This window comes from Lynx rufus, unplaced genomic scaffold (genome assembly GCF_022079265.1).
Source record: "Lynx rufus isolate CCGP_SWC_20201006 ecotype Redwood Valley unplaced genomic scaffold, mLynRuf1.p SCAF_8, whole genome shotgun sequence".
In the NCBI taxonomy this organism is placed as follows: Eukaryota; Metazoa; Chordata; class Mammalia; order Carnivora; family Felidae; genus Lynx; species Lynx rufus.
In genome coordinates, this window is record NW_025814896.1 from 71,829,885 (window position 1) to 71,850,874 (window position 20,990).

A 20,990-nucleotide genomic window follows, 5' to 3' on the forward strand; every position below is an offset into this window, starting at 1 on the left:
CTTTCTTGTGACCATGTAAAAATTCATATATTCTTGTTTTTACTGGTTTCAGACTTGGATCAAGCTCTGTAGCAGCCAAAAATTATTTTTTCCTTTCTGAGAAGATTTTTGAGATATATACATATATATACATACATATATATATATATATATATATATAATCATTATGTTTATTCAATAACATTGAATAAGCACTTACTGAATGTCATTCTTTGTACTACAATCCTCTAGCGTCTGAGTCCTCTCCTAGGATTAGAAATAGTTTTTTCAGTAAGATATTCAATTTTTACCCATTTACACCATTCTCTGGTCATTGAAATCAAGTTGTTTAATGGTTTTAAGAAATCAGCAATATCAATAGTGTAGCATTGTTTTAGAGATAGAAACACAACACCTAAAAATGCTTGTAGCTTAACCAACAGTTTTTTTGTCCTGTTTGTGTTAGAAATAGAGAAGCTGACCTTGGCTTCTGCCTTTTTCAAGATTACTTGAAAGAAACAAAGTCATGGTCTGCTAAGGTCACCCTAAAAACCCATTAAATATTTATTAAAGACATAGTTAGTGGTAGGCAGATGGAAAATATAAGTATCCAAAGAGAAAATAGAATGTTGTGGTACAGCAGGAAACACAGGTGTGTAGCCATGAAAAAATCAATGGAGGTAACTCAAAAAGATAATAAATCTCTCTTAAGGAATATTGCCATGTTTTCTGAGCCTGCAACTATAGCCCACATTAAACTTTTTGTCTGATGAGTTCAAAGTTCCTTGTGCTTTCATACCTAGTGACAAATTAAGAGTGTTCTCTTCAGTGATTGAATAGTGAGATGGAGAATTTTTCTAAAAAAAAAAAAAAAAAAGTCAATGTTTTTTATTCCAGTCAGAGAATAAGAACATAGTTTTTACAGGAAACAGTTTTGGAATGTGTGTCTAAATGACAGAAAGCATTCTGTCCCTCATGCTACTTAGAGTGTGTAGCGTTTGTGTCTGTCAATTTTTGGTGCTTATCTTTGTCGTGATAATTTAACTGTTCAGAAAGCTGTTGAGAACTTTTTCTTTGGTGATTTGAAAATTTATTTTATGAAAATGTCTTCTCTTAAGAGAATTCCACCAATTCAAAAACACACTTTTGGTCTATAATTTCCAGGTGGCTTCAAGGTATTTCTAAATTATTTGGATCACATAAACTTGGTAGCTGTGAACGTAATGGAGTGAAACCATCCAAATAGTTTAACAAAATTGGCAGTGCTTCAGAAAAAAGGGAGCCAAATGGAAAGGTCCCTGCGGAAAAGGTACTGCTCAGACAGTTATAATAATGCAGATTATGACAGGACAATTCATATTGTGTTTTCCTTATGTATCAAGGCCAGAGAGAGGACATATTTTGTGGCCTTTTGTTATGAACCGAACTTGTACTGTGTATGGACAGCTTTAATTTAGTTACACAGGCATAATCAATTTATTACCCTTTCAGTTTCCTAGTCTGAAAATAATCTAGATATTTTCCTTCAATATTACAATTAGGTTGCTTGGGAATAAAAGATGTATTGACTTTATGTGCTATATATTGTTTTGGGGAATACAGCTATGATCCTTAACAGAGATTTTGAACCTGAAATGTAACAACTATATTTATGTTGTACGCAGATGTTATCCTAAATGAGCAAATGTTTTTATAACCAGGTACTTTCTATTCTATCAATTTATGACAGAAATTATATCAAAGTTTTATTATTTTGTATTGTGTTTTGGCATGTGATTTTCAAGAAACGTTCTTCTAGTTGATCTTAATATAATTAAAGGTGATCAATTTTTCAGTTATCTTATTATATTTAATGTATCCTTTAGGGCTTGCTTTTTGGAAAGTAAAATTGCCGATTCTTTTTTACCTTCATATTTAGGGGAAAAACAAAAATACATACTTTGTTTCAATTCATCAACAGCTCATCAAAGGAAAATAAATGATGGAATGGCCTACAATTGAATTTGTAGCCCTAGAATTAAATTCTGTAGAAATTTAATGTCTTCTACTTCAGAATACAGACAGATACCATTCTGTTATAAAAGAAGATTTCTTCATATGTTTAAAAATTGGGGAGGAGGAAAAGGGAAGTGCAAGAGTGATAGCAGAGAGTAGATTTGAATTGACTGTCCCATGAGCATAGAGTATGATTCTCTGCCTTAGTGAGAAAAATTTTAAGGAAGACTAAGAATGGGCTTGATGACCTTTACATCTGAATAGAAGTCAGCATGGAATAGATTAGTGATTTTTGTCATATTTGATCTTGTTTTCTTTTTTGGAATATTTTTTTAGTGTATACTAACAGACTTCACTATTCCCTCTGGTAGATATGGAAAGAAGATATGCTCCATGAAAGCTTTCTTCTCACAGGTTTCTTTCCTCATCTTTGTTTTAAAGAGACACACACTCACACATGCACAGCTGTGCACACAAACATACACACTGAGTACTATAGGAGTGTTTATAATACATACATAATCTCCTGCCTCATTCCTCCCAGTTTCTATTACAAAGCTTCAAAGGTTATGACTTCTGGCTATTTCTAGTTTCTTTTGGCAATGACTTATACCTTGTTAATGAATGTTTATATAGCTATTTCTGGATTTAGACATTAAGCATCCTATTCTGTTTTCCTTCTTCCTGGTATAGTTATAAAACCTTTCAGTTTCTTTATTTGTTACTTTTGTATATTCAAGTGGTATATTTAAATGTTTATATCTTATTTCATCAACCCCAGAAAATATTCCTTCCCTATATGTGTTCAATTTTACAGTCAAAATTTATTTATTATCTAAAGTTAAAAGCGAAGATTAATAAGCTTCTCTATGAATGCCTGTGTAAAATGCGAGCTTTCTCAATGTACTGATTTTCAAATAGTGCTTTGTGGATCACTAGGAACATCTTTGGGGTTACACAAACAGTGAGCTTCTCCTTCAGTCTTTCAGCAGATCATCCATCTTTGAGTTTTTTGTATAAGGCATCTTGGTTTTTATTTAAAACTGAGATTGGTTTCTAGAAGACTTGACCAAGTCAAAGTACTGTCTGCACATCAATTTCAACATCATCAGTTTCAGTGCTAAATAACAAGAAAATGAGATTTGTATTCATCCGCTTGGGTTGCCATTACAAAATACTATGTAGTGGATGATGTCACCAAAAAATATTTTCTCACACTTCTGGAGGGTAGAAGTCCAAAATCAAGGTGTCACCAAGTTTGGTTTCCTCTGAGGTTTCTCTCCTTGGCTTTAGATGGCCATCTTTTCAGTGTGCCCTCACACGGTCTTTCCTCGGTACATATCTTTGTCTTAATCTCCTGTTCTTATAAGGACACCAGTCATATTGGATTAGGTCCCACCCTAATGATCTCATTTTAACTCAATTATCTCTTTAAATACCCCATGTCCAAATACAGTCATTACATCCCAAGGTTTTCAACGTGGGATTTTTAATGTACGAGTTTTGGGGGCGCACAATTTGGTCTGTAACTGGATTGGTAATCTCAAATTCCATTCAGCTGTAAAATTAAATGAATACTGCTAACCAAGAAGCAGGAAGTTGTTCACATTTGTTTAATATTTTTTATTTAATTTGTAGATAAAGACAATATTATGCAGAGAGTAATCATGGTCTTTTATTGTGTCTTACTTATATAATAGGTATGTCTGTGTCTAAATATTTCCCTCTAGCTTAGATGGTCACTATCAATCAAAAATTTTCATTCATGGGTTAGAACAAAAAGCTGTATTTAATGTGGAGTGGGAAAAATGAAAACATGAACTAGGGCCAGTTGAAAACCCAGCTCAGGTTTGTCCAATAGGGAATGAAGTCTTGAAATGAACATCTGAGGAGGGTCAATTGGATCACAATTTAATACTGCAAATATAAACAAGTGATTAAAAACTAATTGATCATATTTGACTCACCAGACCTAGAATATGGTTCGAAATTTTACTCTATTTTCACTGCAGAAAGGCAACCTTTAACATCCTCTTCTCAAAATTATTGGGCAAGTTATCTTTTGGATACACCGTGAAGATATAAGATTAGCTGTCTAATAAATTTGTGAGCATGGATATATTACTATAACATACCCAGAGTGAAGAAGAGGTCAGATATACACAGGGTATCTTTTCCCGTTGTTTTATTTTTAATTTCTTGTGTATTTATAAAGGACAACCTTTGTTTCATTCAGTCTGATCATTTTAAGTGGGGTATTTAGTCCATTAACATTTAATGTAATTATTAATATAATGTAGTTATGCTTAAACCTGCTTTCTTCCTAGTTATTTTCTATTTGTCACAATGATTCTTTTTTATAGTTTTTTTTTTATTTTTAGTATAGTTAACACAATGTTGCAGTAGTTTCAGGTGTACAGCTTAGTGATTAGCAAGTTTATACATTAGGCTATGTTTACCACAAATGTAGCCACTGTCTGTCCTGTTGCATTGTTGTTACAATGTTCTTGACTGTATTTCTTACGCTGTGACTTTCATTCCCATGAATTACTCATTCCATAACTAGTGGCCTGTATCTCCCTCTCCCCTTCACCCATTTTGCCCACCCTCTACCCCTCTCCTCTCTGACAACCATCAGCTTGTTCTAAGAGTATGGATGTTCCTCAAAAAATTAAAAATAGAAATCCTATATGATCCAGTAATTCCATTATTGGATATTTACCCAGAGAAAATGAAAATGCTAATTCAAAGAGATATATGCAGCCCTATGTTTATTGAAGCATTATTTATAATAGCCAAGACATTGAAGCAACCTAAGTATCCATCAATAATAAATGGATAAGGAAAATGTGGTACATATATACAATGGAGTATTGCACAGCCATAAAAAGAATGAGATCATGACATTTGGATAACATGACAGGCCTAGAAGATATTGTGCTTAGTGAAATAAGTCAGACTGAGAAAGACAAATATCATATGGTTCCACTCATAAAAGAAATCTTAAGAAAATGAATAAACAAAAAGCAAAAGCAGAATCAGACCTATAAATAATTGATATTCTAATTCTTTTGTTCCTTTTTTCTTTAGGGTTAACCAAATAAACTTGAATATTTAATATAATTTTATCTTTTGACTGTTAGTTCTACCATTTTGTATTTTTTAAAGAAGTTTCTCTAGGGAATAATGATAACACATTTTAATTTACCACAGTTTATTTTGAATTAATATTATACTACTTTACATATAATATAGCAACCTTAAACTGTATATTTCCATTCATCTCCTCCTATCATTTATGTTATTATTATATATTTCACTACTAGATTTGTATGCTATATAGGGTAATGTTCATGGGCCTTGGGGCTTTGGGCTCAGATATATCTTTTGGGGGTTCACCATTCAGCCCATGATACCACTTCTGTTTAAAACCCTCCAGTTGCCTCATGTATCATTCAGAGAAAAAGACAAAATTCCTACAATGGACTCCAAGTTCTTAACAATATGCCCTCTCCCTCTCTTTCTTCTTGGACCTCATATCTAATTAATTTTCCTTTTATTTTTCTACTCCAGGCACACTAGGATCCTTTGATTTTGGAAAATGGTGTCCATGCTCTCCTTGTGTCAGTAAACTTAATGGAACACTTTTGCTCCAAATTCCAAGATTACTCTCTCAGTTTAGGGCTTTGATCAAATTTTCTTCTCATTGAGGCTTTTCCAGACTCTATTTAAAATCGCAACTTTTGCAAACACCTTTCTGCATTTCCCCACAATCACTGTCTTTTCCATTTTCTTCAAAAAGTTTTTCCACAACACATTACTTATCACTAATATATGTCTTGTTTATTATTTCATTTATTGTCAGTCTGTAACCATTAAAATATAAGTCCCATGAGGGCAGAAAATTTTATTTTGTTTACTGTTTAATACATAGCACATAGTATCGATAAATATTTGTTGAATGAATAAATAATTGTCTTATGGCTTCCACTATCCTCTTGAGAAATCTGTCCATTTGGGTGTTTTTGTGGTTAAAAATAGTTTGACTAGTTTAAAGATATTCTTATAGACTTTCTGAAGTTTCACTGCATAGTGTCTACATACACATTTATTTTTATGTATTCTACTTAGTATGGGTTATAGTTCCTTACCTCTGGATTTCTCTCTTAAGTCTAGAAAATTTATGGCCCTTATTGTTTTATTTTTAAAATTTTTATTATTTTTATTCATTTTTTTGAGGGAGAGAGCATGTGTAAGTGGGGGAGAAAAGCGAAGGGAGAGAGAGAGAGAGAGAGAGAGAGAGAGAGAGAATCCCAAGAAGTCCCCATGCTCAGCATGGAGCTCAACATAGGGCTCAATCCCATGACCTTGAGATCACGACCTGAGCCAAAATCAAGAATTGAATGCTCAATTGACTGAGCCACCCATGTGCCCTGAAGCCCTTATTGCTTTAAATTTTTTTAATGTTTATTTATTTTTGAGAGAGAGAGAGACAGAACATGAGTAGGCGAGGGGTGGAGAAAGGGAAACACAGAATCCTAAGCAGGCTCCAGGCTGCCAGCACAGAGCCCCACACGAGGCTTGAACCCACGAACTGCTAGATCGTGACCTGAGTGCAATCAGGTGCTTAACTGACTGAGCCACCCAGGTGCCCCCACCATTCTTGCTTTTAATGTAGCTTCTCTTCTGTTTTATCTCTTCTCTCTCTGGAACTCTGACTCTGTCCTATTAGTTTTCTCCATAACAGCCATCACCATGCGATCTACTCCCTACTTCCTACTTTGTATCTTTTTCTCCCACTCTTTTTCTCCTCAGAGACTAGAAAGTCCCTGAAGCATAATAGATGCTTAACGAATGCTATTGAATACTTATAGAATGGTTGTTCTCTTTCTATCATCCATGACTCTTAATCTTCTTTCAAATTTTCCACCTGCTTTTCTTTTTATGCTACGTTTGGAATAATTTCTGCAGCCCTGTCTCTAAATTCATGACTTTTCTTCTCAGTTTGCCTATTCTGATATTTAATCTATTAATATTTTATTTTCAATATTAAATTTTTTTCTTTTTAAAATGGCTATATTGAAGTTTAATTGATATACAATAAAATACACATATTGATGCATGCAACTTGATGAGTTTGTTTATATGCATACACCCATGAAACCATCACCACAATCAAGGTTATAAACCTATCCATTACTTCCAAAAGTTTCCTTGTAGGGGGTTTGTGGGGAGAGGAGTACTTAACATGAGATATACCCTCTTAAAATTTTTTAAAGTGTTTTTTTTCTTGATTTAAGTAATCTTTACACCTCATATGGGGCTCAGACTCCTCATGACCCCAAGATCAAGAGTTGCATGCTCCTCCAACTGAGCCAGCCAGCCTCTCCTACCCTCTTAAGTGTTTAAGTGTACAATACAGTATTATTGGCAATAGGTACAATGTTGTACAGCAGATCTCTAGAACACATTCATCCTGTTTAACTTAAACTTTATATGAATTTAGAACTCCATTTCCCTCTCCTCTTTGCCACGAGGACCACAGTTCTATTCCTTGCTTCTATGAATTTGACTATTTTAGTTACCTTGTATAAGTGGAATCATACAGTCTTTGTCCTTCTGTGACCGACATATTTTCCTTAACATAACATCCTCAAGGTTGATCCACGTTGTTATAAATGGCAGAATTTCCTTCTTTTTAAACTCTACATAGTATTCCATTGTACATATATAACACATTTTCTTTATTCATTTATTTAGGTGTAGACATTTATTTTCATTTCTAATTCTTCCATAATTTTTTTTCATTTCTAAAAATTCTGTTTAGTCATTTTTCTTCAGGTTTCCCTAATCCCTTGTGACACTATTTTAGAGCTTGCTTATTTTAAAAGTTAAATTATTTTTTTAAAATATCTCATCTGTAAGTATTTTATAATATCTAGTTGACACAATAGTTTAAGTTCTTTGATATCTAAAACTGGTATATATTTGTGTGCATATATATGGCACTTGTTTAACCTGGCAGCAGGGAATGTGCAAATCTTTAGCCCTCTTTTAGGGTCCTTGGCTTCATCCAAGGTCCTTGCATTCATCTCTGCCTTTTTGCTTCTATACCAAAGCTCAGAGTCTTCACTCCAGTGCTGGTGTTGACTTTTGTCTTCAGAGAATTCTGGCACATATCAATGCATACAATTTGATGAGTTTGTATATATGCATACACTCATGAAACCATCACCACAGTCAAAGTTATAAACCTATCCATCACTTCCAAAAGTTTGCTTGCTTGGGGGGTGTGTGTGGGTGGGGTAGGGGGAGTATTTAACATGATATCTACCCTCTTAAATTTTTTTAATCTATCTATATCTATGTCTATGTATATCTGTATCATCTATATCATCATCTATATCATCTATCTATATGTCTGTGTATCTTATTTTTCCTCCCATGGGCTTTCATTTATCTAGAAAAGTTGCTTGGTGTGCTTTCTCTACTTTTCATTGGATTTCTTGTCGAATTGGTGAAGATTTCAAATAAGGGATATCAATACTTGGATAAATAGAATATTGTTAAAATAAAAAATATGGAAGCACCACTCTTTAGGTCTGTCAGTTATTTGCATCATTAACAGTAAATACTCATGTGCTTCATTATTTCAGGTCTACCATTAGAACATTATAGTTCCACTTGCATATCCACAGAATATTCTTGACAGATAAATTGGAATTTATTTTTCTGTTAAACTCCTTTTTAGTGAGATGGTTTTAATTTGTTTCCTTTGGTAGGAAAAATTAAATTATCGGTATGTCCCCTTGAAAACCACTCTGGATCTAATATCTGTTATTGCTACTTATTGGTATGGAAACATGATCCTATAACTTTATGATATTAGCTGTGGCTAACTGTTTCCTCTTCACATTTCTATTTTTCTGTCTATTGTCTGAAAATGCATCCTAATTTAGCAGCACTCAACAGCCTGATACAGATTTTAGACCAGGAAAAAACCTAGGGATAAATTTTTGTTACATAATAGTAAAAGTGTTCAGATTTGTAGAGGAAGTCAGTAGATTCCATGGAGACTGAAAATACAGGCACTAGTACTTGCTGTTGGTGTAGCAATCATGGGTATTATAACAATTTCACATGAGACAGTTTGCATACTTGTGGGAAAATCATGCTGATAGGTTTCCTGACCTAAAATTGATCTCTCTTCCATCATCTAAGTTGTTCATGGACACTTAATCTTATTTTCATTAAACAGCAGTTAACAATTATTTAAGATATAGGTGGATGTAACTTTTTTTTAATGTTTTACTTTTATTTGTGAGAGTGAGGAGGGGGACAAGTTGGGGAGGGGCAGGGAGAGGGGGGACAGAGGGTCCGAAGCAGGTTCTGCACTGATGGCAGTGAGCCTGATGCAGGGCTCCAACTCGCAAACCATGAGCTATGACCTGAGTGGAAATCAAGAGTCAGAGGCTTAACCGACTGAGCCACCCAGGTACCCCTATGGTGGATATATCTTTAGGAATATTTTGACTTATACCCATAAAAACTTTGACTTGAGAGTTCTTGCTGCTAAAATAAAAATCCTTCCTTTTTCTCTATGTTATACATTCAGACCAAGATAATTAGCAGTGTGGAGTTGCTAGATGGGAGAGAGTAGAAGGACAGGAAGGAACAGATTGCAAAATATCATAGTGAGGGAAGAAGAGGTTGCATCTTGAAACATCTGGTTAAAAGTGAAAAACCATCTGAGGTCTCTGAACCCTTGACATATTAAAAAGCATCTAGTTAAAATGTTGAAGTAAATGACAGAATATTTCTCCATGTTGTAGACAGATGGGCTATATGTTTAAGTGAATATCTTAATTTTTATTTTATTTTATTTTATTTTTTAAAGTTTATTTGTTTTGAGAAGGAGGGAGGGAGAGAGAAAGACAAGAGGAGGGGAGGATCAGAGAGAGAGGGAGAGAAAGAAAGAGGAAGAGAGAAACCCAAGCAGGCTCTGCACTGGCAATGCAGAGCCCAACATATTAACCAAGAAATCATAACCTGAGTTGAAACCAAGAGTTGGACACTCAACCAACTGAGCCCCCCAGTCACCCCATTAATTTTTGTTTTAACCTCTTGAGTTGTGCTTTCATCAGAACCTTTCAAGTAACACATTTTTATTTTTTTTTTATTTTCAAGTAACACATATAAGGATGTATATTTATGTTTCAATTGTGGACATTTTGCTTTCTTGCTTATGACATTCATTCCCTAACGTAATACCTAATTTCATCCCAAAGTATACAATTTATTTTTTTAACAAGATTTTTTTAAATTTAAATTTTAGTTAACATACAGTGCAATATTGGTTTCAGGAGTAAAATTCAGTGATTTATCACTTACACATAACAGTGCTATCACAGGTACCCTCCTTAGTACCCATCCCCCATCTAGCCCATTCTCTATCATTAAGAGTCTCTTGTGGTTTATTTCTCTCTCTTCTCTTCCCCACAACCCCTCCCCTGTTCCCACATGTTCATCTGTTCTGTTTCTTAAATTCCACATATGAGTGAAATCATATGGTATTTGTCTTTCTCTGATTGACTTATTTCACTTAGCATAATACATTCTAGCTCCATCCACATTGTTGACAGATTTTGCCTATGTTAAAAGCACCTATTGGTGTTATCCAGAATGAGGACACTTTTAAATCTTATTTCATATTTGTACACGTAGAAAGGAACTCAAAAAACTCATCCAGAATCTGGGAAAAGCAAAACAAGATTATGATCTTTGAAGGAGTGAGTAATTAAAAGTATCCATTCCTTTCTACAATCCAAAACTTGATAGGACTCTGGGGTTGTAGAAAATGTAAAATCATTCGGAGGAGGCCTAGGGCCTTCAGTCTAATGCAAGGAAGCCCTTGTTTTCTCCCATGAAATGTTAGTGGCAGATTTTATCTGCATAACAATCATGTTTATTTATCTATTATTTGCATAAAAGTAACTAAAATTCTCAATCTATGGTACCAACCCCTAATTTCAATCCATTTCTGAAATGCTTTAAAACTCTGTCAAACCTTTTTTTTGTTTGTTTGTTTGTTTATTAATTATTTATTTAGCGAGAGAGGGAGTGTGATCACAAGTCAGGGAGGCTCAGAGAGAGAAGGAGGGAGAAAGAATCCCAAGCAGGCTCCAAGCTGGTACAGAGCCTGATGTGGGGCTTGAACTCACAAACTGTGAGATCATGACCTGAGCCAAAATTCAAGAGTTGGACACTTAACCAATGGAGCCACCCAGGTTCCCCCAAACCTGTTCTTTTCTCATTATTTCTTCTTGCTTCTTTTTTTATTTATCTTTTTTTTCCCTCCAATATAGCCAGTGACTTGGAGGTTGTAGTCAAAGCAGAGATATAGTAGGCATTTGAATGGAGAAACTTTTTCAGATTCTTTTTTTTTAACTTAAGCCTGAATTTGAACTACATTTTGGGGGGGGGGGTAAAATAGGGTCAGTAATGACACAAAGACCATTTATTGGGGTTGTCCCTGAAATGAGAGAATGTTGTAAGAATACAGTGAAGCTGAGCATAAGAGGGAAAGTAGGATCTTCAGAATTTTAAAGATTTCCTTATATCTGTAAATTTTATGTAGAAAATAAAATTAGTTCTCCCTCATTACATGAGAGCAGCACCAACAAAGAACATATCATGGGCTTCAACTTCCAGGACATCCTCACTTTTAGAAGTGGCATTTCCCTATAATTTAAGTATTAAAGCTATATAAGTACATAACGATTAAAGGATCATTGTCTTTTGTGTCAGAGCTGAGTGAAGTTAGTTTTCATCTTTATGAATTAATTTACTGGCTGATTAGTTTTAATCTTTATACCTCTGTTGGTCATCTTCAAAATCAGGATGTAAATCTCCAACTTATAAGATTTTTGTGGATATTAAACAAGAATACATACTTAGAGCATATAATACAGTTTAATAAATTTTATTGTTCTTCATAAAAGCCCGATAAGGAATGAAGTATACTAGCACAAAAGTATAATGAGCCAAGTTTCAGAAAGCCATATTTAGGCAGGGAACATTTTGTTTGGTTTTAGCTATGAGAATGCAATTATGTACTCATCACATTAGTGCTATCTAATGGGAGTGTGCCTGTGTCAGTCTGCTTAGGTCTCTTTAAGCTTAAACGCACACGGTTGTCTTTGTATATACAATGTCCAATATCTAAAGGAAAAGGGGAAATTTTTCAGTGGAAGAACTGTGTATTTACATAGCTTAGACATTGGGAAAACAAAGTAGTAGACTCTTTGGCTAAGTTTTTATTTTTATCTGGAGGTGTCTATGACCACTGTTGTGAACCACAGACCACAGTGTCTGTGACCTATCTACACAAAGGATGGACAAAACTTCAGTGATTTGTTTGAAGATGTCTTAGTATGGTTCTAAATAGTTCGGTTTACTCAATTTCTTAATGGGAGAACATTTTAATCTGTGTTTACTTGAAAGGCATAAATTTTATATGTTTGCCTTATTTTTTTTTGGTAATACACTTGATAGACATATAACCCCTGAGTATTCTTCCTAGTATCAAAAACTGTGTGAATTGCCTTTTCATATGCTTTCAAAAAACTCAAACTAAAATGTATAATCACTCAACTCATTTGTTGACAGTGTTACTCTTTTTCTAAAAACCTCCCAGACTTGTTGAAAGTTCAAAATGACTGAAATTAACTTTATCAATTGAAAATTCCCTCTAGAGATATAATTTTACCTAGACAAAATGTCAAATCCCATTCCAACAATAAATTAGAGGTGGAAAGAACCTACTACGTTATTAAATCCATCCAAGGAGCAAGAAAGAAACATACCTGACACTACATTATTTTGGTATATAATTTATCCCATAGCAACACTTGAAAGAACTTGTCTTTCAACACTTGAAAGAACTGAATGAGCATGTAACATTCAGTTAATGTCATTCCTGATGTTTATTTATCAAATTCAGTGAACTTGACCAAAAGCTACTTTTTATACCTCATACATGTATAGGCACATTTACATCTGGTTGAAGTATAACAGGGTATAGCAGGGTTTTATTATGGAGGTGTTTGAAAAATTGTGCTTCTAGTAATTTACAGCAGTATTAAAATATTGTTTCTATGAACTTTATTAATACTTCCAAAATGTGGCTGTACACTGACTCCTAATTCTCCACTGGTTGTTTGCAGACATGTCACTTTCTTTTTTATGTCTTCCGCAATACCTCTGGCACGGTACTGAAAAGAAACCTTAAAATTTGTTTTTATACAATATTTCTATCACATTACTGAACACACAGTACTTAATATTGTTGAACACAAGGATTTTTAAATAAGAAAAGACACTAATATAGAACTTTTTAAAAATGTCTACAAGGCACCATGACTCATTAGTTGACCTGAGCACTCTCTTCTGTGAATCTATTTTCTATCTTTGCCTTATGAATCTACTCCCCACCCCTACCCCGGTGCCAGAAAGAATTCCAGGTAGCTCTACAGTTACCACATTTCTTGTAGCTGAGTCTAGAGTTGAAGGCACCTACTGATTCCAAACCAGAGAATCTGCAAAATTCCTTCTGCTTCAGTTCCAGAGAAATTCTCTCACACTCTGGAAGAAGGTAGGCATGCCATTTTTAAGATCAGATATCCCTGAGGCAAAGTCACTAATAGGAATCCCTCCTCTCAGTCTCCCACCTTCCATTAAAGACAGTTTCCTTTTGCTGCCTTCATGGGCTTTTCTTATTAACCACCTGTCATTTTTTTTCAGATTTTCTGATTTCCAGGCACCATATTATGTTCTTGAACACTAGACCAATATTCTTGAAGATGCAATAGATAAATGAAATACAGTAGTCCCCTATTATCTGCAGTTTTGATTCCTATGGTGTCAGTTAACCATGGTCATCTGCAGTTAGGAAGCAGATGATGCTCCTTCTGTTATATTGTCAGAAGGTTAATAGTAGCCTAACTCGGTGTCATGGTCTGTGTGGCTCACCTCACCTCACTTCATCTCATCATGTAGGCACATACTATCTCATGTCACAAGAAGGGTGAGTACAATACATTAAGATATTGTCATAGATATTTTCCTAACTTTTATTACAATATATTGTTATACTTGTTTTATTTTATTATTAGTTATTGTTGCTAATCTCTTACGTTGCCTAATTTATAAATTAAACTTAATCACAGGTCAGTATGTATAGGAAAAAACATAGTATATACAGGGTTTGGTAGTCCCCATGGCTTTAGGCATCCACTGAGGCTCTTGGAATGTATCCTCCACAGTCAAGGGGGATCTATTGTATGCTGACTGTCTTTAAATCACTAATAGTCAATCTCTTTGAATCATTCCTTCCACTAAGCTTCTGTTTTTGTTGCATAACCTCTTTTTTAGAGACATCTTTTTTTCCTGTTAGACTTCTGGCTTCCAATAACTCTCTCCGCCCACAATTTTGAGATATCATTGATCTCATGGCTGTATGTAACATATATACACTAACTATTCCCAAATGTATATAACTGGCCTTTTATTTCCACTGAGCGCCACATTCCTGTATGAAACTGCTTACTCCCTACTTCCTATCTCCAAGTCCTTTATAAGACATATGCTTTGCAAATGTTTTTTCCAGTCTATAGATAGTTCTTTCGTTATCTTAACAATGTCTTTTGAAGAGCAAACATTTTAATCTTGGTGAGGTACAATATATCAGTTTAGCTTTTTTATAGATCAGGTTTTAGATATTGTATTAGAGCAATATTTTTGATTTTAAAAGGACAAGATAAACTAAGCACTGATTTCTTTAAGATACACTTTAACATAGAAATAATAAACAAATAAAGAATTAAACTGTAGTCCAGTTAGTTTTTATTTACCTTTGACCTCTAAAAAAGAAAATCTCATTGAACTTAATAAATATATTATGTACCTAACTTTAAGCTGCCTATCATTTTTATACATGGGTAACCCCCAAGCCAGGGTTTCTCAAACTCGGTACTATTGACATTTTGGGCCAGATAATTTTTTGTCATGAGGCCATCTTGGGCATTTTAGGATATTTAGCAGCATCCCTGGCCTCCATCCACTACATCACAGAGGAAGCCTCCAGTTAACAATAAAAAATGTCTCTATACATTGCAATATGTATGTTTAGTGGGGCAGTGGCGGTGGAGGACAGGGAGGAAGATCACTCTTGGTACAGAAGTTTTGCACCAATGGACCTGATTCTGATCCAGCCCATCCCAGGCTGCCTGACTGAATATACTTAAAACCAAATGATGAATCCAGAAAAATAATGTCATTTTCTTCCTTGTTTGATCCCTAATGATATTAGGAGAGATGGATGACCTTCTTTGAGCCCCCGACCTATGCAAATGGTGATGGAAATATTCTCCAGTGGGATTCCTTTCCCGTTCTCTACTTTAATGGGAGTGGGCACAGGAAAACAATTTGAGTCCTTTTCTTGTGGCATACACAAAGAATAGTGAGTGTCCCATTCTTCTAATTCTGGAGACGGTGATTTTCTACCTCATAAAACTTACACAATTCTCTTGCTTTCCATCACCACATACATTTGATACAAGTTTGGATATGTCTTTTTCTGACCTTTTACTTCAGGTAGAATATATTGGTTTTTACTTAAACTAACCTCTAGTTGATGGCATTTGCATAGTTTTACTTCCAATTAAGTTCTACTTATACTTCAAAGTATAAGTAAGTTTTTTAAAGTTATAGAGAAAAAATATAAAAAAGTTCTTAAGGGTAGGCGGAGGTGGGAAAATACTCGTAAAATAATCACCATGTTAGATATCTCTTAGTGATATTCTCTACAGCTTATGATATTCATGGAAATAACATTTTCAAAATATCTACTTCCTATTTCAAACCGTTTATAAATTTTGGAGCTTAAATTACTATTTTAAAGAATGTTCATTTCTCCATTGCTGGAGTTCCTTTGGAGGAGATTGAAAATATCTCCTTACACGACAAAGAGATATTTCTGCCATTCTATCAGTTTCAGAAAGCAGCTGAGCTTCTTGTATTGCCTTCTAAAAATATGAACTATGAATTCATTTTTTTCCCATTGGGATTGCAGATTTACAGATCACACAGTATAGAGTTTGAAAACAACACAATGCCAGTGGTGGCATTTCTTAGAATAAGAGTCTGCATAAAATTGATAGCTAAGACTGAACATCTCCTTTTGGCTGAAATGACACCTTAAAAGATTGTTAGTGTAGTCAAAGGAGCTCAAAAGGAAGATGATAAGAGATGTTGGGCAAAACTCATCTTGTTTTTAAAACTGACACCAAGTATTTGCTGTCAGCATTACCAGAACTACTGTGTGCAGCAGTGACTCAAATAGTGGTACTTAGGCCCTTCTGAAATAATAAATTTGGTGGCAAACCACTTATTTTCAGGGCAGGGAATCAAGTGAATGGTATTTTGAAGCCTTTTGGTCACTAGCAGGCATCACATTATTTTGCTGGGTGGGCATTGTAATTCACCAAATTACAAAGCAAGTTCTTGGAAGAAGTCATTTTATTGTAACATCATGCTGAATGTGGGATGGCGTTTTTCTATTCAGGCTGAGAGAGTTAGAAAGGAATGGTGATTAAGTGCTGGGAATCACTAAGGATGTGATCTAATTCTACAAACTGGCAGAATTCAGAATGGAAGTTGCTATCATCACCCCTTTCTCTATTTTTTATTCCTAGGGTAGAGGGATCTTTTCCCTCTCTCCCTTTTTTTCCTTCCTTTCTTCTTTCCAGCCAGTGTGCCAAGACATGGAAATTCCATTTTAAAACTTTGTTCTCTCTCCTTAATTTTTTTCCCTTCATTTTTGTCTCTTTATTACTCCTTTTCTCTTTATCCACTTCTCTCTGACTAAGCTACTTCTCTTCTTCTCCTTGGGTCCTGTTACATGGTTTCTTGCCATTTCATGGTTGTAGTTTGTGATAAAGACACTAGGAACACCAAAGAATTAGCCATCTATATCCCAGAGGTAGCATTGACTGTTTCTCTCTCTGGTTAGCTGTTTGGCACTTTCCTTTCAAATTGATTTTCTAATTATCAAGATTAGTCCTGCTTAGGCTCCAGGGGTCCGATGTCACAAAAGCAAAATCATTAGTCACATATTACCATGGAAATCCAGAAATAGATTTATATTACTTCTCAATTTTGGAATAAACAGGTCACATGGCTCAGCATAGCATGTTTTATTCACCAAATTACTCAGTGTAAGCAAGGAAGGTACTTTATTTTGGTGGACTTGTATAGAGTAACAAAAAGGTACCTGTTTGTCTTACTACAAGAAGGCAGTGTAATGGACTTCTCCTTGCTCTGTGACCCTGGGGCAATGATTTAACTTCTTCAGGGCTCATTTTTTCTCACACAGGATAGAAATAATAGCTCCTTCCTTCCAAGTTTACAACATTGAATGAGGTAATGCCTATAAGACACACTACTCTGTAAGCTCTGAATTCAGAACTGTGTTTATTTTTGGTTCTGTCGCTTATGATTGTGGTATGTTGATTAATCTTTCTATGCCTCTGATTGTTCATCTACAAAATAGAGATTGTTTTCAAGAGTGACTGAGATAATGTGTGTTAAGCACTTTGAAAGGCTTCTAGTACATGTGTGGTTATAAATGTCATTGCACAACAATATTAACCTTTCTCAAAAAATAACTTTTCTGATAAAAGACAGCACATATAAAGAAACTGTGTGTGTAAATGGATTTTCCTAGTAAGTATTCTTTTTGTGTTCAGCATTATGTTTGTGAGATGCATCCATGTTTTTATATAACTATTGTGTTTGTATGCTCATGCTGTTACAGTGTTCTAGTGAATGAATAGAATACAATGAAATTATCCAATCATCTGTGCAGAGACATTTAGGTTGAGACTAGGTTTTGGCTGTTAATAATGATGCTGATGTGAATATTCTTTTATCTATCTCTTGGTGCATGTAAATAAATTTTGGTTGGGTCTATCTATACATAGGAATGAAATTGCTGAGTCATAAAAGGTGAGTCCAGCTTTAGCAGATAATACCAAACTGTGTGAGAGCCCCTGTTTCTCCTCATCCTTGTGAGCACTTACATCGTCAGTCTCTTTTAATCTAACATATTCTGGTGGATGTGTAGTGATAATATCCTTAGGGTTTGAATTTGTATTTTTCTGATGGTTAAAGAAGAAGACCAGCTTTTCATTGTACTATGATCCATTTGAATATCTCCTAGTGTGTGGTGTCTGTATTCTGTATTTACACCTCCTTCATTGGTTCCTTGAATTGCAAACACCATCACCATTCTATGACTTTCCTTTCAAATCTCTTGATATCTTTTGAGAAAAATAATTTAATGTTAATGCAGTTAAAAATACCGGTCTTCACTTTTATGGTTAGAGATTTTAAAGGTAAAAACAAACAAACAAACAAACACATTTCCCTTCCCTGAAAATTTTATAATATTCTTTTCTACACTTCTAAAAGTTTCATAGTTTTAGTTTAAAATCCAACTGAAATTGATTTTTTACATGGTAGAAGGGAGAAGTAAAGCTTTGTTTTTTTTTTTCTGACATGGATATCCAGTTATCCCAACACCAATTATTGAAAAGATCATCCTTCTATGCCTCTATAATGACACATAACATCTATCAATGAAGAGTACAGGTATGTGTATGTGTATATGTATTTTTAGGATCTTTATATTGTTCCATTGCTCTGTTTTCTCTCTTTCTACCAACGCAATATTGTTGCTGCTATATAACAAATAGATCATCACTCTTTAGTCATCTTAGCCAGTTCATCCTAAAGTGTGTCTGAGGCCCATGTGGTCTCCAAGATTTTTTCAGGAGGCACATGATTTCATCTTTTCTAGCTACGTATGAAAAGGTTGGATTTTCTTCATATACTTTAACCAAACAGCATATGCAACAGATTTTAATTCTGAAGACAATGTGAGAAAACAGTAGAAGTTAATTGCTACTGCTTTTTATTTTGGAAAATATAGTATTTTTATATCTTTAAATATGTTATTTATTTTAAAATGTTATATATTCACTGATCTTATTTAAAAATGATCACAAATATTTTTAAAGTGTTCTCAGTTTTAATATCTAATATAGTAAATATAAATACATCTTACCCATGCCAATTAAAACTCTTTGTGGTCATCAATAATTTTTCAGAGCACAAAACATTTGAAAATAGGTAGTCTTGGCTGTTCTTGATCTGCATTCTCATATAAATTATAGAAACAGCTTGTCAAGATCCACAAAAACAAAACTAAAAATCCATTGCAATTCTCATTGTGATTGCATTGAGCCTATAGTTTAATTTGGAGAGATTGATTTTTTAATATTAAGTCTTTTGTTCAATTACAATGTTACATCTCAATATATATAAACTTTATTACATTCTTACAACACTGTTTTGTAGAGTTCTGCATAGAGAATTTACATATTTTAGTGTGATTTTTTTTTGCTACTACAAATAGTGCCTTTTGATTTTATTTTCTGCTTTTGGTTTGTATGTGGATCACTGTCTTACTGTTTTTCTGCATTTTCTTTTGGATTTTCTACTTACATAATCAAGTCTTCTAATAATGACAGTTTATTTATTCATTTCCAATTTTTATCCTTTTCTTTCTTTCTTTCTTTCTTTCTTTCTTTCTTTCTTTCTTTCTTTCTTTCTTTCCTTTTGTCTAGATCCTACAGTATAAGGTTGAATAGAAGTGGTCATAGCAGACATATTTATCTTGGACCTGATTTCAAAGGAAAAGCTTTCAACTTTCACCACTAAATGAAAGCAACTTTAAATATTACAGATTTCTTGGAATTATCCTTGCTTACATTAAGCAAATATCTTTCTATTCCTAGTTTGCTAAGAGCTGTAAGTATGAATGAATGTTGAGTTTTATCTAATGCATTATCTGCATCTACTGAGATGATATGATTTTTTCTTTTGCCAATGTGGTATACAATATTGATGGGTTTTAAAACATTGATCGCATCTTTATTCCTAAAGCAAACTTATCTTTGTTGTCCTTTTTATGTATTTCTCAATTAGTTTGCCTACAGTTTGTAAGGATTTTTTATCAGTTTTTGAATGAGGTTGGACTATAAGTTTTCTCAAAATATCTTTAGGTGTCTTGATATTCTAATTGAACTGATATTAAATGTTTGGTAGAATTCACCCTTTGGCTATTGGGGCTGGTTTTCCTTATATTGATGTTCCAAATTATGGATTCAGTTTCTTGAAAAGTTATAAGACTGTATACATCTTGGTAAATTTACATTTTTTGGCATGATGATTTTTTTTTATTACATGTATATTTAATATCTGTAGAATCTTTAATGGGCTTCCTTTTCTCTTTCTGAAATTGAAGTATGTGTCTTATTTCTTATCTTCTTTCTTATTCTCCTTAGGGGTTTATTAATTTCAAGTCTCTTTTTAAAGAATCAAGTTCTTGTTTGCCAATTCTTTCTCTTGTATATTGATGTCTATTTCATTAATCTGTATCATTATTATTTTATATATTTTTAATTTTTGTCACATTTCTAGCATTTTGAGTTGGATTCATATAAATTTTCAGTCCCATCCCTTTTTTCTAGTATGAAATTAAAGTTATAAATTGCTCAATAAATACAGCCTTAGTCACCTCTCTTAACTTTGAAATGTAGTATTTTGGCTATTATTTAACTCAAAATATTTTCTAATTTTCTTATAATTTGTTCCTTGATGCATGGAAACACATTCTTACTGATTTCTATCTTAATTCCATTATAATCATTTTCTGTATAATTTTAATAATTAGAACTATATTGAGTTTTACCTTCGTCAGTTTTTGTAAGTATTTAAGGTGTCCTTGAAAATAATTTGTGGGGTGTCTGGGTGGCTCAGTCAGTTAAGCATCAGACTTCGGCTCTGGTCATGATCTCACAGTATGTGAGTTCAAACCCTGCATCAGGCTCTCT